We start from the raw sequence: 25,913 nt of genomic DNA, 5'->3' as shown, positions 1-25,913 counted from the left end.
ATAGCCTTTGCTGCCTACATGGAGTTCAAACTGTTTCAAATGGACGTTAAAAGTGCCTTCCTGAATGGGTATCCGAAGAAGGAGGTGTATGTTAAGCAACCTCCAGGTTTTGAAGATGTTGATCTGCCAAATCATGTATTGAAGCTGGTCAAAGCCCTGTATGGTCTAAAGCAAGCTCCCAAAGCTTGGTATGAGCGCATGTCAAACAAATTCCTTCTGGAAAACAGGTTCAGGAGAGGTAAAATTGATAATATCTTGTTCTTAAAGTCCAGAAGTAAAGAGTTGTTGATTGTGTAGGTATATGTAGATGACATTATATTTGAAGCTACTTCAGATTCAGTATACAAAGAGTTTGTAGCCTTGATGAGTAGTGAATTTGAAATGAGCATGATGAGGGAGCTTACATTCCTCTTGGGGCTGCAAATCAAACAGTCCCCTCAGGGTACATCAATATGCCAAGAAAAGTACATAAAAGAATTGCTTAAGAAGTTCAACATGCTTAAGGCAAAAGTTCTTGACACCCCATGAGCACAAGTGTCAAACTTGATATGGATGAAGAAGGGATTGATGTAAATGTACAGGAGAATCATTGGGTCACTTATATATCTTACTGCTAGCAGGCCAAATATAGTCTTCAGTGTAGGGATATGTGCCAGATTCCAAGCAGCTCCAAAGGAATCACACTTGAAGGCAGCCAAGAGAATACTGAGATACCTAAAGGGAACACATAACCTGGTCCTCTTCTATCCCTCCGGCAATTCTTTTGATTTAATTGGATATGTCTACTGCATAAGCAGAATATATGGTTGTTGTTCTCAGCTTTTGTGGATCAAGCAGCAACTCGAAGACTTTGGTATTCTCACAGACACTATTCCTCTAATATGCGACAATACAAGTGCAACGAACATGGCCAAGAATCATGTTCAACATAAGAGGACCAAGCACATAGATGTGAGACACCACTTTCTTAGGGACAATGTTGAGAAGAGGAATATGGTGATGAGGTACTGCAAAAACTGAAGATCAAGTGGCTGATATTTTTCACCAAGGTGTTGAGCAAAGAAAATTTCGTCAAGAACAGACTGAAGTTGGGGATGCACAAGATCACCTGATTCCATGACAAACTTACATGAAACCTCTCTTTTGACTATGTTAGAGAGGGTAGGTATCTATAAATGTTGTATTGCTTATCGTTTGTGAATTCACATCTGGTACTTTATTGCAGGTACACACTCATGGCATGTTAGTTGAAGGGAAGATCTAACCATACAAGCAGCGCTATCTATAGAGAGGGATCTGGTCCTCCAAAGGTTAGTATCACTTTATGCTACACAGTTTTCTGTCAACGGTCACTGCCATGTGTCTTCTCCCCCCTTTATTGTGTCAGTTTCAAACATCCTTTCACTTTAAAACCAAGAGTCGTTACTGTTCAGGGACCCGATACCCCGTTAAATACAACCTCTTGAGTGAATCCAAATATCCTAAATTCTTTCTACACTCCATTTGAATTCTCTCTTAGTTCTTCAAAATTTCTCTCCTCTCTCAAATAAAATGACTAGCTCCTTTTTTTCTTCGAAACCCTTTGTCTCCCAAGAAATTGAAACTCCCAGTTCATTCAAATTCTCAATTTCTCCCCAAGAAGAATCTCCAGCCACACCAGCATGTGGGGTTGGTGAGACTGCTAAATCTGTCACACCCCATAATGAAGTGGTGGCGTCTCCTGCACTCGAACCTGGGTAACTCTTGCCTTGTTCTCCAACTTTAGTTCTATCCGGTGAGAAATCCCAAAAATTCGAGGCCAAGTCAGTTGTGAAGCCCAATCTTGAGACACCCACTGAAGATTTCGAAGTTGTGTCTAGGGTTGTGTCATCTACCATGTTTAAGCGGCTGTTTGAAGGAGATCTGCCTGAGGGCAAGGGTACAGAGTCCAATATCTTAGCAACGGCAGAGGAATTGGTAGCATTTCAAAGCTTGGCCTTTCTCAGAGGAGACATTCAACCAACTCTATTGGAACAAGAGTTGAGATCGCTGGAAGAGGTCCCTCATAATGCTCAACCTGTGTTCGACCAAACTTCTAAATCTTTTGATATTGACAGTGAGGAAGATGAGGAAGAAGATACTCATTTGGTTTGGCGGAGAAAGGGGGTTCGAAGGGATAATGTTGTGAATCTGACAGTTTCAGATCCAGAAGCAATTGATGTTATGCCTGAGACTAAACTTGACGATGAGCCTACTGAGTATAAAAGGAAAATCAAAAGAAAAGGTAAGGGAAAAATGGTGGATTCTCAGACCAAAGGAAGAAGAAAAAGGAGATATGTGACCAAAGGTGAGACTCAGAAATTAATGGGAGATGCCTTGGCAGCAAATGAAGCACAAACAGAAAGAAACTGAAGACAAAGAAGGGAAGGCTAGGTGCCTGCTGAGGAACCTACCTTAACACCTCTCCATGTAGGGTCAAGTGAGACAGAGTCTGACGATATTTTCAAAGCTATGGCTAGATAAAAAAATGAGGCAGAAGTTGAACGCTTCAAAGCTAAAGAGGGTCCTAAGTCAGCAAAGAAATCACCAGTGAAGAAGCATAAGGTGAATAAAAGGGCTCATGTGAAACCAAAACCCGTAAAGGAAAATGTGCTGACAAGGGAAGAGCGCATTGCAGAAATGGAGAAACAAAAGGTGTTGAATGAGAGAGTATTCGATCCAGAAATTATCAGAGAATTTGGTATGTCTACTCTTTTTTATTTTGTATCTTTGCAAAGCTGGGAACACTTGTTTGAAGCTCCAGCACCTTACTAGTACGAACCAGTGGTGCGTGAATTCTATTACAAGATGGAGCTTCTAAGTGATAGAGGAATTAAGAAAATTGTTAGAGGGGTCAAAATCTCTTTGAATGTAGAAATCTTGGGCATCATTCTGAGTGTAACTATGGACGGGATCCGGTCCATTGAAGGCTGCAAACCCTCTAGTGAGTTTGCCCAACAGGCTACCAAGCGTGGGGACATCAAACCCACAGGCCATCCTAAGAAAGGAGAGTATCAGTTGATGTTTGAGTTCATCAACAAGGTCTTGGTACCAAGGACTGAGAAGAGAATTGTAGCATCTGCAGCACTGTTCCTCATGGAAAAAATTGATGAACTTGAGGCCATCAATCTTCCCGCAATCATGCTCGAACATATGCACAGGGTGATGACTTGGAAGACTGCCAAAAACGGTATACCTTATGGATATTTGCTGAACTATGTGTTCAAACACTTTGAAGTACCCTTTGGAAGACGAATACCGGGTACTATCAAGTAGATGTTCTTCATTGCAATCCTCTTGGAATGTGAATGTTTTTAGGGTAAGGCAAAGGGTAGGTCCCATGTGTCCGATCTTCTTGAGAAACAAGCATCTCTATGACAGGAATTGGCTGATCTTACAATAACCCTAAATTCCAAGGAAAGAGAGATTGCACAGCTTAAAGTTCAGATGCAGCAGACCATTTCCAAGGGACCTGGTACCAGTTCAGTGGATAAAGAGGAAGTAGAAAGGTTGAGAATTGAGAACGCGCAGCTGCTGAAGACAAATGCCTCACTCAGTAAGGAGGTCCAAGCTCTTAACAAGCAAATCATTCAAGCTCATGTCGATGCTAATAAGCGCATGACCTTGCTGTTGAAATCATTCACTCCATTTCACCCCTCCATCCTAAATGTGTCACGTGTCCCTGTCCTCCAGTGTATCTATCTTACTCTAGTGGCAAAGTGTACTATTTTGGCCGACTTCTGTGGTCAACTAAGTGATCTAATAATATTGTCTCTTTTACCTTGTTTTGTATGCTTTTATCTTCTCTATTTTCTGCTTACTTGTGCATGTACTGTGTGGCATATGGCCCTGAATTCCTAACGTTTTGCATGAAACTTGCATATGTTTATTGCTACTCCTCCTCAATGATGTCAAAAAGGGGAATTGATTGGTAAACTGTTGTGAAATTAGAGTTTAGAGTTTAGTAAAACAGGGGGAATACTATTGATAGGGGGAACTAATGCATTTTGAATTAATGTTGAACTCATGTGAGGCTGCCAAAAATTGTTTGTCGTGAAGTTGTTTGTCTTAATGCTCCCAGATGTTTTGATGATCTCCTCACAAATGCAGGGACCCGGTCATCTGCAAAGTACGCTCATCAAGGTCTATGTGTTATACAGCTAGAAAGAGCTGGAAAGTTGTTGCGTCAGAAGTTGGTGAGGTCGTCAGTATACCACAATAATCAGAATGGATGAGGTTGTTTGCTCAGCGGTTAATATTTCTTTATGATTGATATATTCAACATCATAAACAACAAATCACTCATTCATTCAAAGAGAGAATATTCAAGCTTCAACAAAATAGCAAGGGACCTCATAGACTGATGATTTGCTTCCTGAACCTGTTGTTATTTTGATTGCTTGTATTTGTGCTTACATTGTAGGATTCATTTCACTTGTGTTAGAAACGTTTCAAAACTTGGGTGAATCACTGTAAGAACTTAGTTGAGGACAACTTTGTGTCTTACGATAAAAGTCTCTATTAATCAGTGTGGGTTAGTATAATGGGCAATGCAGGCATTGATTTGGCTCTTTGAGTAGTTGTTGTATTACTCATATTAGAGATTAGGAGGTTAATCTCTTATGTGGTTGTAAACTGTGTTTTAGTTTTTCTTGAAAAGATTAGTAAAAACAGTTTGAAAATCCTGTGAGACGGGTCGTGGCTTTACTCCCTTGAGCAAAGAGGTTTCCACATAAAGTTGTGTGTGCTATCTTTACTTTCAGTAGTTTCTTTTGTTTATCTTAACTGTGTTAAGGACCTGTTCCTATTGTAGCCAGTGGACACATACATTCCAACAATAATTCATCTACTTAATATATATGTTGGCTAATTAAAATTCTAGAACCAAAAGTAACTGGGATACATACAGGGCTTGAATTCCTATAACCTGTCTAAGTTAAATATGAGTGATGTCAGCAAACAAGACATCAAAAAAAAGAGTGAAAATAGGCCTTTAAAGATATACTATTAATGTAGAAATGTGCCAAATAAGTGCATAAAAGTTTACCCAATATATTCACTGAAATTAAATATCCCAAATAATAACTAATAAATTGTTTGGATCTTAGATGCAGCTTGTTAAATTATCCTTCATTGCGGTTCATAGGCCAACGATGGAGTTGAAATCAATCATTGTAATTTGTAAGTCATGATATGGTGTGAAATTACAAAACTATTGTTTTAACAATTTGCAAAAAGGTAGATTGAATTTCCTAGAATTTTAAAGACTGAACCCTCAACGTATTGAAGTATAGCTCCCTGAAAAAATGAAAAATTAAGAAGATTAAAAGTATGACCATGAAATATGGGCAAATAGTCTTCAAGCACCACTGTTTTTCAACAAAGCGCAAAGATCACATGTGGGAGGTCACCAAGGATTAGTAGTCAGAAGCGTAGAAAATCAGATATCATCCAAACAAAAAAATAAACATACCTATGTAAAACTATATATTATATTAGCTAGTAATCCAAAGGAAAAATTAAGTCATTCAACAACACGATATAGTACTAACAATCAACTTTTTACTCAAATTTCCAACAAAAAATAAACATTAAAAAGTCATATACAAAAGATTTATAAAGTACTTTGATGGTACCTATCTTCTTTTTCATTTTCTAACTGTCTTCTCACTGGTAAAATAAATGAAATCACACTTGGGAAAGCAATGAACTTCCAATACAAAATTTTGAAAGTTATAGAGGTAGTTATAGGGCCAAAATTTGAGTGAATGAGGGGAATGGGTTGGGTTTTTGAAGAGTAAAAAAGGTTGTAGGGGTAGTTATAGGGCCAAAATGATGTAGTTCAAAGGTTAGTTCTGTTGGAAAAGACCAAAATACCCTTAATTAAAACATTTCGGAAGACCCTACAACTTCGACCTACGGTTCGTAGGACTTTCTACGGAGAGTACTGGTAAATCATATACCCATCTACTGAAACCCAAAATCCATCCAACTTTCCACGAATCCTCTTTACGAATCGTCATCCGCTCTACAATTCATAGACCTCATTTGTAGAGTCCAAATTAAGGTTCAAAATTTCACGAAGTTTAGATCACTTCTACAGATCCCTCCTACGACCCATAGACATTATCACAATTCGTCAAAATCCTTTCGTAGACTTGAGGTCTCAAACCAATTCTTTGAATCACTTTTACGGGCACTTCCTATTGCTCGTATACCCTCCTACAATTCATTATGTTTATTTGTAGGTAAACTTACTGGTACTTGAAAATTTCAAAACTCAAACAAGGTCCTAAGACTTCCTTCCTACGGCCTGTAGAACTTCCTAAGGTCCATAGGTAGATTTCGTAGACCACTGCATCAGTACCAAAAACTAAACTTTCTTTTTTCTAACTTATCTTCTAATTTTCGAGGTGTTACAGATTATTTAACATGTGACATGATTTCACTCACCAATATATCAATCTCCCATCAAACAAAATAATTTTTCTAGCCTTACTTAAGCTGGTAATTTAGTAATTGTAAATCAAAGTGTGACACATATGAGAGTCTAAATTTTGAGGGTATATGCACATGACATAAGTATTTACTTAACAATATATGTACAATAAAAATGTAATTACGATAATTCTTAATGGGTTAACGGTTTACCCAATAAGAAAATTGAGTAATCTGCCTCCGCACTAAAAACGTTAACTAATTTTTTTTAATCAATTCACCAACCATTAATTCGATAATCCAATACTAATAAGCCAATAAACCAATTTTGCGGTTGGCTTATCAATTACGGTTTGATTTTGAACAACCCTAGCAATATAGGAACAATTTAATTAATGTTTTCTTCATTTTATTAAGATGAACAACTAATATGAGAAGGAAAAATCCTTTTCAACAGAAAACTTGGTCAGAATGGTAAAAATAGCATATTCACACTATAAACAAGTTTCTTTTTGAACATTTTTACCCTTTTAACTTTAATACTCTTTAATTAAAAATGGAAAAAAGAATGTGGCACTACTAAAAAACTGCTTAAAAACGACGGACGGCGTCGCTCCAAAAAGCGACGGACGGCATCTCTTAGTCCGTCGCTTTTTTTCGCGGATTTTTGCGCTAAATATATATATAATTAATAATTATTTATTAAATATATATAGAGACGCCGTCCGTCGCTTTTTATTAAAAATAATTAAATATAAATTTAAAAAAAAAACACGTTGTCCGTCATTCTTAATTTATTTTATTTTATTAATTAATTTTTAAAAAACGAGGGACATCATCTCTTAGTCCATCGCTTTTTGGTCAAAATATCTAGTCAACTATTTTAAAAAGCGATGGACAGTGTCTCTTAGTCCGTCGCTTTTTGGTCAAAATGTTGGTCAACTATATTTAAAAAAAGCGACGGACTTAGAGATGTTGTCCGTCGCTTTTTATTAAATATCTAAAAGACATATTGCCATATTCTTATTTTTCTCTCTCTCTTCACTCTTATTCTCTCCTCTCTCTCTCTCTCTCTATATATATATATATATATATATATATTGGTCTCGATCCCTAGCTCCCGTCACCGCCGCCACCGCCGTCGCTGTCGCTGCCCTTGTCCGTCGCCGTTGCTGTAGCAGCCAGCAGGTAGGGTTACATTTTAGTTTTTTTTTTTTCAATTCTAGAGATTATAATTGATTGTTTGTTAGTATATTATTGTTTTTGTTTGTTGGGTTGTAAAAGGACTTCTTTTACTACCTTTAGTGCCATCTTCGATGTCCTTTCGTTGCTTGATGTTATTGAGCACATCTTTTACTATACTTATCAAAGGTGTTGCCCCAATGCCAAGGCCTAAGAAATCAAAATAGAGAAATAACCTTGAAATTGCAACAGTTGGAGAAGATTCAGGATGAAGAGTTGTGAAAGTAATGGTGTTATTCAATTGTTACTTTGATTTGATTATTGTTAGTTAGGTATAGATAATTGAAGATTTTTATTTTAGGGTTTTTTTTTTAAAAAAATGGGCATTTTTAAATTGGGCATTGTTAGTTAGTGAAGAATTAGCATTTTTGTATTTTAGGACTAGTTTAAACTTGAGAATATGTAATTTGAGGTTGAATTGGGATTTTTTTGGATTTGATCTTAGGACTAGTTAGTGAAGTGTTAATAATTTGAAGTTAGAAATTAGTAATGGAAGTGTTATGAGTAGATGATGAATGTTTGAATGTCATGAATTTAGACGATGAATGTTTGAATGTCATGAACTTAGAACTTGAACTTGAACTTTGAATTAGAACTTGAACTTGAACTTAGAACTTGAACTTAGAACTTGAACTTGACCTTAGAATTTGAACTTGAACTTGAACTTGAACTTGAAATTAGAACTTGAACTTGAACTTGAACTTAGAACTTGAACTTGAACTTGAACTTGAACTTGAACTTGAACTTAGAACTTGAACTTGAACTTGAACTTAGAACTTGAACTTGAAATTAGAACTTGAACTTAGAAATTGAACTTGAACTTTGAATTTGAACTTGAACTTAGAACTTGAACTTGAACTTAGAACTTGAACTTGAACTTAGAAATTGAACTTGAACTTTTAATTTGAACTTGAACTTAGAACTTGAACTTGAACTTGAACTTAGAACTTGAACTTGAACTTGAACTTAGAACTTGAACTTGAACTTTAACTTGAACTTAGAACTTGAACTTGAAATTAGAACTTGAACTTAGAAATTGAACTTGAACTTTGAATTTGAACTTGAACTTAGAACTTGAACTTGAACTTAGAACTTGAACTTGAAATTAGAACTTGAACTTAGAAATTGAACTTGAACTTTGAATTTGAACTTGAACTTAGAACTTGAACTTGACCTTAGAATTTGAACTTGAACTTGAACTTGAAATTAGAACTTGAACTTAGAACTTGAACTTGAACTTGAACTTGAAATTAGAAGTTGAACTTGAATTTAGAACTTGAACTTGAACTTAGAATTTGAACTTGAACTTAGAACTTGAACTTGAAATTTGAACTTGAACTTGAACTTGAACTTGAACTTAGAACTTGTACTTGAAATTAGAACTTGAACTTAGAACTTGAACTTGAACTTGAACTTGAACTTGAACTTGAACTTGAACTTAGAACTTGAACTTGAAATTAGAAGTTGAACTTGAAATTAGAAGTTGAACTTGAATTTAGAACTTGAACTTGAACTTAGAATTTGAACTTGAACTTAGAATTTGAACTTGAAATTTGAACTTGAACTTGAACTTAGAACTTGTACTTGAAATTAGAACTTGAACTTGAACTTAAAACAGGAACTTAGAATTTGAAGTTGAACTTAGACTTGAACTTGAAATTAGAACTAATTAGCTTGAATATATAAATAATTAAGTTTAGAAATTAGATATGAACTTGAATTGAAAACTTGAATATATATATATATTCTTGGATTTGAAGTTTATATTTAACTAATTTTAGAACTTTTCGTGCTAGGCAACTGAGGAAGCTCAACATCTAAAAAAGTTGATACAAGACTATATTGCTTCTTTCATCAAAGTAGGAGATAAGGTTGGTGCTTCTAAATTTCTAAAGTTCAAGTACAATTGTTTTCAATAATGTGTTTGTGTCCATCTAGTATTGATACTTAGCTTTAATTCTAGTGATAATTTTTTTGTGTTCATCAATTGTTTGTTAAGCATAAGTACCAACACTAGTGGATCCTATTGATGACAAAATTGATTTTCTTGCAAGATCGATTTGTGTCCATCTAGTGTTGACACTTAGCTTTAAATTTAGAAATAATATATTTGTTAAGCATAAGTACCAACACTAGTTGATCCTATTGATGACAAAATTGATTTTCTTGCAAGATCGATTTGTGTCCATCTAGTGTTGACACTTAGCTTTAAATTTAGAAATAATATATTTGTTAAGCATAAGTACCAACACTAGTTGATCCTATTGATTTAGTTAATTGGTGGATTTAGTTAAAGTTGTTATGTTGTTTAAATAAGTTAAAATAAATAATGTGATTTAGTTGTTTGAATTAAGTCAATACTAAACTAGTTAAAGTTATAAAGTTGTTAAGTTGTTTAAATAAGTTAAATTAAATAATGTGGTTTTGTTGATGGATTTAGTTGTTGGAATTAAGTCAAAACTAAACTAGTTCAAGTTAAAAAGTTGTTAAGTTGTTTAAATAAGTTAAACTAAATAATGTGGTTTAGTTGGTGGATTTAGTTGTTGTATTAAGTCGAAACTAAACTAGTTAATTGTTAAGTTGTTTTAATAAGTTAAAATAAATTCAGTTTTTATTTATAGGAAAAAGAATTGGGATGCACTCCCATTGAACCAGAGGTTTTCAAGAAGACTCATGTCAAGAAGAAAGAAAATGAGCCGGATCCGGATGTGTCGGTGGAGGAAAGGGCCGAACGAACTTTTGTAAGTTATTTAATATGAATAATATATATCAACAGTGAATATATTTATGATATGTATATATATATTGATGTCAATTTTTATATTTAATATGCAGAATGACTTTCATAAGTACGTCGCTGAGAATCTAGATAGTTCGGTCCAATTGACACCTGAAATGTCCACTCAGATTTGGAAAGAAAAAGTGGTAGGGGGGGACACACAAGGGTAGATGCTATGGTCTAGGCTCTCGCAACGATGTTAGACGCCTTCAGTCAAGCTTAGAAGGTATTGGATCGTCACATCATGCCGAGGCACTTGACGGTGTTCAGATTGCTGTTATGTCGGATCAAATAGCTAAACTTACAGCGGCACTAGCAGAGTCGGAGCGGAAAAGAGTACCTGAACAAGAAAGCATGAGTGAGACCGTTCAGCAAATCAAAGAACAAGTGATGAACCTTGCTTGTCGACCTACTACTTCGGCTCCCGATGACACCGACAACAAGAGTGATGAGGATGATTATGTAGATCTCACTCCCTAGTTTAGATCTCTGGACATTTATGAACTTTTTGAAATTTTGAAACGAATTTTAAAAGACTTTATAAGTCTTTAAATTATGATTTAGATACTTTTGAATGTTATTTTAAGTTTGTTGTTTTATGTTTTGTTTAGATTGTTTATAATTGTGTGTGTTTGATTGGGTTGAATAGTGTAGAGTTGAATTGAATTGCATTTGCAGGTGGGTAGCAGAAGTTGCGAGCTGCTACTGTCAAATATATTGCAGAAAAAGTAACGGACATTGTGGTTTAGTCTGTCGCTTTTTTGGGTTTTAATTTTTTTTAAAACCCAGAAAAGCGACGGACAGCGTGGTTTAGTCCGTCACTTTTATGGAATTTTCAAAAATAAAATTTCCACAAAAGCGACGGACTACGTCGCCTTTTAGAAATAAAAAAATCAAAATAAAAATAAAATGACAGAGTCCTCGCTTTTGTTAAAAAAAAAAAAATTTAAAAAAGTAAAAAAGAGACGCAGTCCGTCGCTTTTTGAAAAGCAACGCCGTCTGTCACTTTTTAAAATGCGACGCCGTCCGTCGCTTTTTGAAACGCGATGCAGTCCGTCGCTTTAATAAATGTGATGCAGTTCGTCGCTTTAATAAAGCGACGTTGTCCATCGCTTTTTAAAAAGCGTCTGGTTGAAAAGCGACGAAGGTGACTGCGTCATTTTTCCGTCAATTTTGACCAAAAAAGCGACGCAGTCCATCGCTTTTGGCCGTCATTTTTTGACAATTTTTTAGTAGTGTGGAACAATTGAGAATAAGAATGTGGAATGAGAAGCTCCTCAAGTTCCAATCTGTTGACACCCATTTTTAACCCTCTACAATATAAACTAATCATCGAGCTTCTTTAATTGAATACGATTTGAAATAATTGATTTTATAAATTCACAATGTTTTCAAGTCATCTCAGAAGAGAAAGACAGATTTTATATTATCAGTTGTAGTCCGAAAAAGGCTTAGGATCCACCCTTTATGATGTTTTTATACTTTCAATTCCCCTCGTGATGGTTTTTTTTAAAAAAAAGGTAAAATGGCTCATGGTCATAGCCAAAGTTTGTATTTCCTTATTTCCCACGAACGCCTCCTCTATTGCGAAAATTTATTTCATTTACTTTAATTCTGCTATCTAACGATCTTTATCTTTTGTTTCAGTAAAAATAATTTTATACTTGTCAATATCATGTCATGTCACAAGTTGAATGAACAAAATGAGGTAGATGACGATGAGTTTGAAGAGTATGATGAGGAGATCATGATATTCAAACACCTTGCCAAACAACTGAAATAGTTTGAGAATCAGGATAGCCGAATCTAGATGAGATAGAAACTGTGAATCTGGAAAAGTTTCGAACCAAGGACGTTCATTTAAGTTATGCATGACATGACATTCCCTTTGTCAAATTGATTTTTGAAAATTCTTTTTTCTTAAAAGCTTTTAGTATGTCAAACATTTTGTATTAAAATATAATCCCGTCTTATATATTCTATTGAGAAGCGAGAGATTCTAAGAAGGCGTTTGACTAAAAGTGCATAAAGTAAAAATAACTAACTATCACACAAATTCAATATTCAAATGAGGATACTAAAATACAACATGCTAATAGGCTAATATATACAAAGCAACAAACCATGGTAAATTCTCAATAATAATAACAACACAATAATAGAAAGTTGTACAATAATAACAAACAAGAAACATAAATGTTAAACTAAACAAATAAAAAGAGACAGGAGAAGAGAGAATAGAGATTTTCTCTTCTTTTTTTTCAATTGGTTTTAGTCTGTACATTATTGTGTCAAATGTCACTATTTATAGGATATCATTGAGGAACACAAAAAGTTGTCATAAATATGATATTAATCCATTTGAGATTATTGATGAGAGATGAGAGTAAAAAACATAATGAATATAATTAGTGAGAGTTACATACATTTACATAATGAAGAGTTTGTGGTAATTTATGTATACTAATATGATGATTTACTATTTACTATTTAATATTTAATTTATTAAACATTTTATAACATTTAAATGTAATATGGAAATAAAACTGTAATCTAAGGATAAAATATGTAAAAGAATTCAAATATATTAAATGTGTAATGGAAAATCATTATGACTTAAGTATTAAAAAAATCATAGTAACTATGATTAGGAAAAATCATCACTATTACAACGTGGAAGATGTAAAGATAGTTGGTTTTTTTCTTGCTAATAATAACTTGCAATTTAATAATGAGAACTGAATCATAAGTCTAGTTGAAAATAGGAGTATTAATTACCATAATACGAAAAGTCAAAATTCATTGAATCCCAAAATAAAATTAAATGAAAAAAATAATATTTTAAATAATTTCAAGAAAATAAATTAATAGTTAAAGGGTTTCATTGAATCCCAAAATAAATATTAAATGAAAAAATAATAATTTAAATAATTTCAAGAAAATAAATTAATAGTTAAAGGGTATTTTCGTAATTCAACTTTTGACTTAGGTTCTTCCCACTTTTAGTATAATATGATATGATATGATTAGGGGTGTTCACGGTTTGGATAAAAACTGATCCAAATCGAAAAACCAAACCAAACCGATAAAATAAAACCGATTTTATTTGGGTTTGGTTTGGTTTGGTTTTAGATTTTCGAAAACTGATAGTATTTGGTTTGATTATGGTTTTATTCGAAAAAATCTGAAGAAATAACCGAACCGAACCGTTGAATTATATACATATATTTTATTAATATACATACTTAATATATTGTTTTTATAAACAATTTTAAAGATCTTATACATATTTTCATTAAAAATTCTTTATAATTTACTTATTGAAAGCAAAAATGCCCAAGATGAAACATTTATCTTATTGATTTCATGTATATGAGTGTCTATAACAATTCTTTGTGGGATTGAAAATGTTATTGTCTCTTCCTTCTAGGCCAATATAGTGAATTTTAAAGCTTTACTGATAGTAAATTTAGTGATCGAAAGTTCAGTAATTTAAGTCATTCTAACAATTTTTCGTTTTGAATGGATTGTTGTCACTTTTTTCACATTTTAAATGAATTGTTTCTTTTATTTTTGTGTATGGTTAATAACCGAATAACCGAACCAAACCAAACCGAAACCGATAATCACCAAACTGATAAATGTATATTATATTTGGTTTGGTTTGGTTTTGATAATTTTTAAACCGATTAAGTTGGTTTGGTTTTGGTTTTGACCAATAACTGATCCAAACCAACCCGTGAACACCCCTAGATATGATTATAATTAGGGCAATTTAAATTTTAGCTGAATTTGGTAATTAAACTAAATTCGGCTAAATGTAATAGGCTACAATTGTAATTGTAATTGTAATTGATTTGTCCATTGGATGAATTGTGAGCCCAAAGTTTAGGCCACTCCAATTCATACATGGAAAAATAACTTAAATACACAACTTTAAGTTCCTTATTAACTATTTTTCCCTTCTTTTTAAAAAATTACTTAAATCCCTTATTTCACTTAAATATCAAATCTGCCAGATACATCATTATTTTTTACCTCCTACGTTTCACCACACCCTATGTCACTCCTTTTTTTTCTCCCTAAATTCACTCCAATATCTTTTCAATTAAAGATCATTATCCCAAATTGATTTTCAAAAATTTTCTTTCTCAATCCAACCATTTTCTAAACTTCGTCTTCTCCGTCTTCTTTCCCAAAGTCTGCCATTGTAGCGTTCATCTTCTTCCTTCAATTTTTATTTTGTTTCGATTTTTTCTTCTTGATATATATGGATCCTGATCCTACATCAAATCTTTCTAATACTAATCGAACAATATACAACTCTGATGATGAAAATTGGGCAGAAATTAGATCAAAAAGTTTGCATGACCCATTAAACTTGGTGAATCAGTAGACCAAAGATGTGCCAAAATCGTCTAAACCAAAGGTTGCAAAAACCCCCCAAAAAAGGGGAAGAAAAGTAGCACCCGCTATTTCCAGACCTGCATTGCCTAGAGTATGTGTTTTTAATCTTTATTAAACTTGTTTGTGATTTGTATTGCGTTTGATATCTTAGACTGAAATTGAATGATACATTAATTTGATGTTTTATATTGTTTATTGGGTTAAATCATGATACATTCAAAAACACTATCTTAGTTTGATATATATTGATTTGAGATTTAGTCAAAAATTATAAAACCTTTGTTTTATATGTGTATCGGAAAAAATGATACATGACAAACCCTAATATGAAAAAGATATGTTTATCAAATTTAACAAAAAAGTCGTTGATGTATCAGACAGGGCATCCTTCTGTATAATGTATCAAATTTTATAATACGACTCTGTTGAAGTCTGGTAACATGTGTTTTTATATGTATCAACTTGTTTTTATTATGTATCATTACTTGTTGTGTAGTGTCATTTAGTGTTTTTATTTATGTATCATAATATATCATTATAAATAGTATGTGCTAATTTTGCAGTCCATCAAATATGTTATAAAAAAGGTACCATTAATAATATATCATACAGGGCATCCTTCTGTATAATGTATCAACTTTTATAATACGATTCTTTTAAAGTCTGGTAGCATATATTTTTCTATGTATCAATTTGTTTTTATTATGTATCATTACTAGGCACTGCAGGTGTGTTTTATTTAGTATAATTTTCTTTTTCATTTTGCAGTCAATCAAATATGTTATAAAAAAGGTACCAACACATGCCATAAGGTTTGGTGTCCCTTTTAACACAAATTTTTTGGAGGAGTTCCAGAAGTCTATAGGGAATGATGTAATTGAACTGTTTAGAGCTACAATTTTTGGACCCTATTTAGACATTCCTAAATGTAATTTTCAAGGCCAAATCAGTAAATGTTTGTTGTTGTTAGAATTGGAACAAGGCAACTCAAAGGTGTTGCATATTAGGCATGCAAACGGGGGTATCTTGAAATTTGGTATCAAAGAATTTGCAATAATAACTGGTCTTAAATGTAAAGGCAATACTAAAGACTTTGAATACCCAGAATCAACTCCATGTAGGCTATTCCAAAAATATTTTCCTGGTGCAGTTAAAAGTGTAAGCAAGAATCATCTAGTCCAACGATTTTTGATGGGCAACTGGGAGAATAATCAGGATGCACTCCAGATGGCTATCCTGTACTTTCTCCATACATTCATTTTGGCTCAAACTGGTGATTCTTCAATATATGTTAACGAATTCTTAATGGTTGAAGATGGTAGATATCAAGTATATCCTTGGGGACAGATTGCATTCACAAAACTCATGGATTCACTCCGACAGGATTTCAATCTTAGCAAACAGTTGTATCGGTTATATGGAATGTCTTATGCACTTAACGTATGGACATAAGAATTTGCATCCCAATTAAATCCTGAAATTGTTGTCAAAGAACGGAATGTCATTCCTAGAATTTGCAATTGGAGGATTGTGGCTTTAAAGCCAAAGTTTGAAATGCTTATGACTAGCATTTTTCAAGAGGTAACATTGAATCCCATTTTATATTACATTTCTGTAACGCCCCGTACGAAACTAGTAAGACCTAGCTAAGGCTTGACTGAATCTATTATGTTGACCTAGAGCCTCACATGTTAGTTTATGGTTGGAAACATGTTTAAATGATGAAAAATGGCTAGTGAAGTTAGTTTGGTGACTTTAGAGGTCAAACGACAAGAAACGACCATGACGTCTGGAAACTAGTCTTTGGTGCTAGTGTCTTGTCGTGGTGTTTGGTGTGTTGTTTGAGGTCTAAAACCCATAGGAGTGACTATTATTCATAGATGGACATGTTTAGGGTTCAAACGACCAGGTACGACCCCCCCAAGGACCACCCAAGGGGTCCTTGAGGAGGACCCAACCTTTGGCCAAAAGCTGTCAAAAAATAGTTTGACCTACGAAGGGCAGTGACGAGCCGTCACTTGACCTACGCCCCGTAGGTAGGTCTCGTGGGTTGAGACTTAGTCTCCCCAACAAGAACTCCCCAATCCCCCTCTCTGAACCAAATGACGAGAGCACAGCACGGATTGTAACTCCACTTACGGTCCGTATGTAGGTGGCCGTAGGTGCTCCCAATTTCCAGCCTTCTAGTCTTAAGTTGGTGATTAGGGATTAAGTTAGTTAATTGACTAAGGGCTTAAGGGGTTGTTTAGCTAGTTGATTACTCACCTTTATAAGCTAGCAAGACCTTAAGCTAAGTCATGAATTCATTTAGAACCAAGACCCTCAAAACAGTCCCCTAAAAAGAGTTTTTAGTTTTAAGTTAGGAGTGAGGGTCAACTTTAGATGGTCATATCTCATAGCTCAAAATGAATTAGGTGGTCCACTACCTATCCAATGAAAGTTCTATGAGTTCTCTTTCCAACGCCACCGAGTTTGCCCTATTCCAATCTTGGAGTAAAAAGTTATTCCCGAAATAGTGAAGCACTGTCAGAACTACGAAGGCCAAACGACGGTCTGTGACTCCACCTACGGTCCGTAGGTGGAGGGCGTAGATGCTGCCAGTTTTATGAAGTTTTTAGTTAAGAAGGGGGTTAATGTTTTAATTAGTTATTAAGTAGGGGTTAAGGGAGGTCGGTTAGGTGGTTAATTAATGGACTATATAAGCTTATAGGACCCTAAACTAATCCATTAATTCACCACAAGTAAAGACCCCAAAATATAACCCAATTCTTTTCCCTCCCAAAATTCTCTCTCAAAACTCTCTCAACTCAAGACTCCATTGAAGAACTTGGAAGGAGCTTAGAAAGGGCTTGTAGATGGGAGGTTTCACACGAAATTCATAGGGTTTAACTAAGGTATGGTTGCTCTTCACTCTTGGGATCCCTTTCCCCAAGAGGTCCTTGCAAAGATGGTTTTCAAAATCCCCCAAATTGTAGATTTCAATCCAATTTCGTGGGTCTCTTTCTAAAGTCGATTCCCTTAATATATAATGGTTATTTATGATTATATATGAATGTTTGTGGATGAATTCATGTAACACTTATGGTTTTTTAACAATTCCCCACAAGACCCATGATTTCCCCTTCTTCCTCTAATTCTAACCCTAGTTTGTGTTAGATATTAATTGAAGGCTATGAATTGAATGTAATTTTATGTAATTCATGTTTGTATGATGATATTACCCTAAATTATGTATGATTACTATGGAATTAGGGTTAAGTCTTGAATGGGGCCTTCGAGGCTATGAGGAGATGATATCAATGTGATTCTTTATGTATTGTTGAATGTGCTTGCTTAATTCATGTATGATAAAGTTGGATGATGGTTCCCTCTTCCCTCTAACCCTAGTTGGTAATTGAGCATGTTATGATGAGATGCAATGCAAGTATGAATGTTGTGAGATGTTGGTATTATTGTTGTTATGTTGAATTGAAGGTAATTCTTATTAACACAATATGAACATGCTATGAGTAAAGGTGTTTAATGTGAATGGCTTTCTCACATATGTACACACACATGAATGAATGAAGCTATTGACTAATGTAATGAATGTGAGTCTCTTGAAAGGTTTCCTCAATTGTACTCTAAACTAGTCTATGTTATGCATGGTATGATAATGTGAAAGGTCATTCTCACATGATGAAGGTTCTTGATGAAAGGTGATTTACTTAGATTGTAATGATGCTATACCTAATGTGTTGTTGTGGTGTTGATGACCTAGTTTCCTCATCCTTAACCCTCTACACTTGAATTAGCTATGAAGTATGTATGTATGTTATGGTATGATTGTTATATGATTGAAAGGTAGTTCTCATGATTATAATGTAATGTAAAGTGAAAGGTTTACTCACTTGCTAAGTGTTTCTAAGGTGAAAGGATTGTTACTCACTTATGAACTCGTATGAGCTATTATGGTAAGATGTCTACATAAGAGTCTAGTAAAGGCTAATGTGAACTTATGTGATGACTAAAGATGATTATAAAAGGGAATTAGATGCTTAGCACCGAAAGGGAATGTAAATGAGATGGGGGTCTCACGTTTAGTAAGTCCGGCTCCCCACATGGGTTTCCTCATGTTTAGCAAGTCCGGATTACCCACGGTATGTGTTGTCTCATGAGATGGAAACCCCCACGTTTAGTAAGTTAGGATTTCTAGAAGCAATCTCCTTGACCCTTAACTATGTGCCCACATAGGACTCTAGCTTAGTGGATCCACCTAGATAGCTATGTATGAATGGTTACACCTTAGGCAAGTGTTAACCCTCTCTTTTCGGTGTGGGAGTAGAACACCGGATTTCATGTAGCTCTCATGGTCTATGTCGGTTATTGAAATATTTCTCTAATCTAAAAGTAAATGAAGGTATGAAAGGTGTGAACTCTTACTAGGGCTTTCTTAAGGGTTTCTACATAGTGTAAGGGAGGGTATGGACTTCTCTTGCACATTGCACTTGTGGGATCCTAAGGGATGGTTGTAGTAGTGTTCTCTTATGATTATGATGATTATGACTTATGTATATTGAAGCTATGTTATGTATGATCATTATGAAGATGGTTTACCTATGATATGGACTATTTGAATTATGACTAAGATGTATGATATCAACATGTTGTATGACTATGACTTAATGGTGTTGTTCTATCTTATTATGAAGATTATGAATAATGCATGCTTTAATTGTATTATTTTAATGATTGACTTTTCTTGATATGAACTAATGTTTGTGAATGTCACCTTACTATGTATATGACCTATGGATAAGACTAATGTATGATAAGTATAGCATGGTGATCCAAAGGTAATACTTAGTGTACGTAGGACTATGGACCCTACCTATGCATTGCACAAGTAGAACCTAGGGTTACTTATGTGATTATTCTATTATGATGCAATGACTTTGATGTTGACTATTGTCACGACCCAAGCCTAGGGCCTAGACGTGACCGGCGAATGGGGAACCCGAAGGAACCCCAAACAAGCCTCATAGCGTATCATTACACATCCTTGGTCGCGGAAGCAATTAAAATGACCATAAGCGATAAGCATAATCAAGGGGGAAATCGGGACTAAGGGAGCAAGAAAAAGAAGAAGAAATGATACATAAATACCATAGATGAGTCAAGTTCAAGCATAATACACAACTTGTCCAACACCGCCTCTAAACATAAGTACTTAGCGGGGGGCCAAGACAAACTACCGGGCTCACCCTCATAGTCAATACATAACAAAAAAAAGAAAAGTCTTATACATAGCAAAAGATCATAAGCAACGTCCCCGGAATGGAGGACTCACCAATAACCTCGATAGAAAATCGTATTAGCCACGCGGAGGAGGATGGTCAAGCGGTGCTCCGGTCCCTACATGGTGACATCATGTAGGCATAGAGTATGCATTAGTACGTTTGAATGTACTAAGTATATGGGATGCAATGCAATGCTACAATAGATGGACATCATAGGAAAAATGCATAATCATACCCGATAGATAGCACATTAATGAAATGATATATATAATGACGCTTACACAAAAATCATATTTAATGGGACGTAGTACATGTGTGGCGAGTGACCATCAATATAGTATTTCCAAGGCCTACCACCCCCTTGGAGAGGCGAAAGAGGTACAAACCCCTCAATGTGGTTACCCGGGCCTACCACCCCCCGAGCTATGGACCAAGGTACAAACCCCTCGATATGGTTATACGGGCCTACTACCCCCCGTACTAGGCAACCAAGGTACCAACCCCTCGATACGGTTATACGGGCCTACTACCCCCCGTACTAGGCTTGGTCGACTCACAACACTATATAGAGAAATCATATACATGTATCCCTTTCATCATCATTTCAATAATTATATAATCATCCGACTCCTAGGATGTACATTGGACCTTCCATTTCCTAAGAATTCTATAAATGGCATTTTATCAAACACATGGTGGGCTATTGTTCATGTAGATAAAATTATGTCTTTCAAGAGTACTAAGTCCAACCAATTCCGAAATACATATAAATCAGCCCACCAACAACATACATATATATATCAACCTTCATAATTTGATCATGGAAGAATGAAAACCATAAACATCACATAATAATTCCATTTCATGATAATATGCAAAAATAGACCATAATAGAATGTGTAGTAGTAATTCCATAATTCAAGATTTCATAAATGATCATAAGGACCCATAAACTTGAAGTAAAATAGAGGATAAATGGTTGGACTTGTGGAAAGGAAGGTTTCCACAATCAACCCACATACCTCAACTTTGGAGAATCCTTGATGAAGATTGGAATGGAGAATTGAAGCTTGAGATTGAGTCTTGAATCCGGAATTAGAGCTTGAGATCTTTGAATTTGGTTGAAGATCTTGGTGGAATTTTGGAGAGGGCTTAAAGAGTGTTTTTGAGTGTTTTGGAGCTAGAAAAATTTATAACTAAGTATGAGACATATCCTCTTTTTATAAAAGAAAAACGTCTCCAGCCGCTACAGTAACTTTGCTCACTGGAATTTGCAATTCTGCCGAGACAGGTTTTACGAAAATGGTCATAACTCCCTCATCCTAACTTGGAATGAGGTGAAACTAGGTGCGTTGGAAAGCTAACTCAAAGGGCTTTAATTTAATAGTGGTGGCCCTTCCAGTTTCTTGTGTGCTAAGAGATATGCCCCTTTAAAGTTGACCCTAAAAATTGCATTTTTTGCGATTTTCGAATTTTGATACAATTGTTCTAAAATTCGGGTTAGACCCATTTCCTACTCAATTTGACCCCCTGAATAAGAATATGAAGTCGAATTTCCGAAATCATGCACGGATTTTGAGATATATGGAAATTACAATTATAGGTGTTTCCGAAGCACATTTTCGGGCATTTTGGGGTCGTTTCAACTATGCATGAGTATTATGTCTTGTAATGAGTGATATGTGCACTATGACTATGATTAGAGACTATGCCTATGGTGATGTTTATTACCCTTGTGCTTTGATGAACTACATGTGAGTTGTTTATGACTTATGATTCTTCAACTCTTTCAAGAAGATGTTCAAAAGTGCATAAAGCATGGTTTCAACTAAATGTCCCTTTTATTCATGTTTTAATGGTTTTACTTGCATGGCTTCCATACTTAGTACGTGTGTTGTACTAACCCATATTTCTTCTACATTTTTATAAAGTGTAGGGTTTGGTGATGTGATGTCTTATGCTTGGAAGTTAGGTTTCTAAGGAGCTTGGGAATGAAGACTTGGGGAGTCCTCATAGTTTCGAGGATGAACCTACCTCGTACTCTTATGTCATTATGTCTCTATGTTTTATGTCTTTAGACTTGTGTAAGGGACATATCCCCAGTAATTATTATGTTAGGGTCGTGTCCCTAAGCTGTTATGAAAGAGTTGGTATTCTAAATGTTATAGATGATTTGAGACATAGTGTCATAGACTCTCTCTTATTTTATGAAGACTTCGATTGTAAAGAAATTTTTTAAATTTTCCGCTATTTTCATATGCTTAAATGTTCATGATATGCTAAGGGCTTGTATAAGACCTCTGAGAGGTCGAGTACGCCATGTTACGACTAGGGGGTGCTCTCGGGTCGTTACAATTTCATATATAATTAAGTATATAGTTGTAATGTTGCAAGTTTGTCTTTTTAAAATCATTTTTTTCTGTGTTAGGATACATAATTTTATCTCTTAATATTCAAAAAAATTATTTTTCCAGAATGCATGTTCAAACATTGTGCCAACACCGGAGGAACTTGCAGCTTTTGATTTACCTGAAGATGAGCATGATCCTCCTTCTTCACCCACCACAACATCTGTCAATCCCAAGATAGTTCAACCGAATGACATTGCTGATTTCGATGATTTCTCCACAAGACCTCCCGAACAGTTGTTAAGGAGATCATCTAGAGTGTCTGATACATTGTCTCCACCACCACCAAAAAGAAGAAAGAAAGTGGATACACCTAAAACAAAGGTGTCAGAACCCAGTCAGCCAGATCAGTTCAATGTGTCATTAAATCAACCATTTTCTATTCCGGATGGTCCTCCGACACCGGCTGCTAATGTACACGGTTTTGCAGATGCTCAAAAAGTCAACTATGTAATTCCAGATATTGAAGAACTGAAAGATCATTTGAAGAATTACGTAAGTAATTGTTTCGATTTTATTATTTTTTCTTTATATTGACTCTAATTGTAGTTTTTTTTATAATTTTTTGATAGGTTGACAAGAAATTTAAGGAACTTGTAATCTTGATAAAGGAAAACCACTCACAGTTGATGCTATCTCGACACAAGGAAAACAACAAAGTTGATCCTCAATCAAGCAATAAACAACCATCTTCGCATATACCGACTGATCTTGATGATGCAGTTGGTGTAGCTGATTTTGAGGTTGGTGTATCTGTTAATGAGGGTGGACATCAAGTTAATGTCAATGCAGAGGTATGTATCTGATATATTGTTTATAATTGTCGTTTTACCTCATACATTAAGTATGTATTAAGAATCAAAATCATATGTATCAGCACATATAGATCATATATATAGTTAAGGTGATTCACCGAATGCTCTATCTCATTAATCAGTTATATATTTCAACTTTATATTCATCACTTATGTTAAATGATGTATCAGTAACAATTATGTTAACACTTTTTTTATTATTAAAAATTCAAATATAGATTGATCATACTATCAGTAACCAACAACAAATTAGGCGTGTTTCAGAGCTCCAGCCTACATATGAAAGTACTCATGTTGATACTGAATTAAATGATCCTAAGAAGGTATCAGTATGATCAAAACTTTAAACATTGCAATTTTCTTTGATACATTATCCTCTCTCTTTTTATATAACTGATACATACAACATGCTTAATTTAGGATGATGAAGCACATCAAGCCCCACAAGATTTAAATGAAGTAAACATGGATGAAGATGGTGCTGACACAGTTTAACACAACATCCGTCATTTTGTGCCCTATAAAATAACAGTTGATACATCGGTAAATTAATCAATTATGCATCATGACACTATTATTCATTATATGCAATGATAATAAAAAAATTATAATATCATATTATACAGGATTCTTCCACATCAACAACAATATCGCCCTCAACTCAAGCAGCAATAGATGCCCTTGTATCCGATCTAGGAAAAGTTCCTATTCATGCTAAATCATTGTGTGTTTACAACCCACAGGATTTATCTGGCAGTCATGATTTGTTGTCTGATAGTCAATTACCCACTGATATTCCAACCACCGAGATTGTTGTTAGAAGTCATTCAAAGACTCCTGCGCCTAGAAACAGGATGCCTTCAAGAATTATTCAATCTCCATATGTGACTTCTTTTAGGTCAAGTGAGAAGGGAAAATAGAAATTGGATGACGATGTTCGTCTGTATTTCCCATTTGAAGGATGTGGGATTACATATCAACCTTCGTCTAAACTAATTGATAAGTATATGCAGTGGTTAACCAAGGGGCTTCTCAAAAATCATGCCAATAAGTAAGTTTTATACATATATTTTGTAAATGCTTGGATTAACTTATTTTGATGTAACCAATTGATAATACAAATATTATCACAGGAAACCATCAGAGGATAAATACAGATCAAAAGCCTCTTCTTTTGAATTTGAGATGATGGATTTTGTTGTTGCATTTCCAATTAACAAGAACTGGTTCTATGCCATGTCACTGCCAAACAAATGTTGGACTGATCAGGTAAAGTTCTTAATGAAACAATTTAAGCATGTATCGGATACTTTGGTATAGAACAACATGATACAAAAAATCATTTAATGTATCAATTCTATCATGGACCTTTTTTTACAAGTTTCTAATTTCGTTTATCATGTTTTTTATAGTACATCGATGTTGTTTTTTACTACCTCCGTAAAAAATCAAAACCCCGCAGCACGGATCAATACAGATACACAACAGCCAACTGCTTGTTCATCTCACACATCAAAAATACCTATGAAAGGTATTACTTGGCTAATGATGATGATCTTATTAGTACCCAAGAACACATTGATCGCGCTTCAGCTGTATCTGTATATGAGGGGTCAATCATTAACATCATCAAAGGTTTTGAAATCCCAGTTGCTTTACCATGGCATCTTGTAGACGATGTTTACATCCCGGTTAATTGTGGTGGACAATTTCATTGGGTGCTGGCTGTTGTTGAATTGAAAAATAGGGTGATAAGGGTGTATGACTCTTCATTAGGCTCAAGGAAAAGATCAATTCCGCACGAGATAAAAATGTTGTCTAAAATGCTTCCTTCTTACCTTATGGACAGTGGATTCTTTGCAAAAACTGAGCGAACTAACTTTGTTGATTGTGATGCGTACAAGGACAATAATTCTGGTTCACTTTTGGAGGCACAAGTTCCTTTCATGGTTGAATTTGCTAAAGACATTATGCAACAAAAGAGTGATAGCCTGTAAGTATTGTGCTTTTATTGTTTTTGAATCATGTATTATTTAAGTTTATACCTGATATTCTGCATTTTTGTAGAGACTGTGGGTTATATGTTGCTACATTTGCGGAGTATCTGAGTGACCAAATCGAACCATCATATGTTGATTTTCTTCCTGAATACCTACGCAAAAGATATGGAGCATTGTTGCGGAGTTATGGCAGCGAGAAGGCTAAGGGTGCATACCTTAGTGAGAATGATGATCCACCAAAACCTAAGAGTGTAGTCACACCACCACTAGAAGAAGATTTGGTTCATATAGTGTAGTAATTAAGTATCTATGTATAGACAATGTTTTATTTTTTTTAATCTTTTTGACAATTTCAGTCATGTTTTAGTCTGTTTTGATACTTTATCGACCAACATACTTTGCCTATAAAAAGTTAAATTGGAGACAATGTTTTGCATTACATAAGAAAAAGTGCAGTATATATCATATATTGTATATGATACATGTTGTATTGTTATTATGTATCTTATAAGTAATCAGATATAATA

The 25,913-nt window shown here is 34.7% G+C and overlaps 1 protein-coding gene and 1 pseudogene across 1 annotated transcript in view; one reads left to right on the top strand and one right to left on the bottom strand.

The window, feature by feature from the left end:
• LOC125830388 (ATP-dependent Clp protease ATP-binding subunit ClpA homolog CD4B, chloroplastic) overlaps positions 1-25,913 on the bottom strand; it is a 569,404-nt gene that overhangs the window by 353,259 nt on the left and 190,232 nt on the right. The window lies entirely within an intron of this gene.
• Positions 4,968-25,682, top strand: LOC125830324 (uncharacterized; annotated as a pseudogene).

The sequence above is a fragment of the Solanum verrucosum genome, unplaced genomic scaffold (assembly GCF_900185275.1).
Source record: "Solanum verrucosum unplaced genomic scaffold, falcon-dt-bn FXZP01000228.1, whole genome shotgun sequence".
NCBI lineage: Eukaryota > Viridiplantae > Streptophyta > Magnoliopsida > Solanales > Solanaceae > Solanum > Solanum verrucosum.
This window is presented reverse-complemented; position numbering and strand designations above follow the sequence as displayed.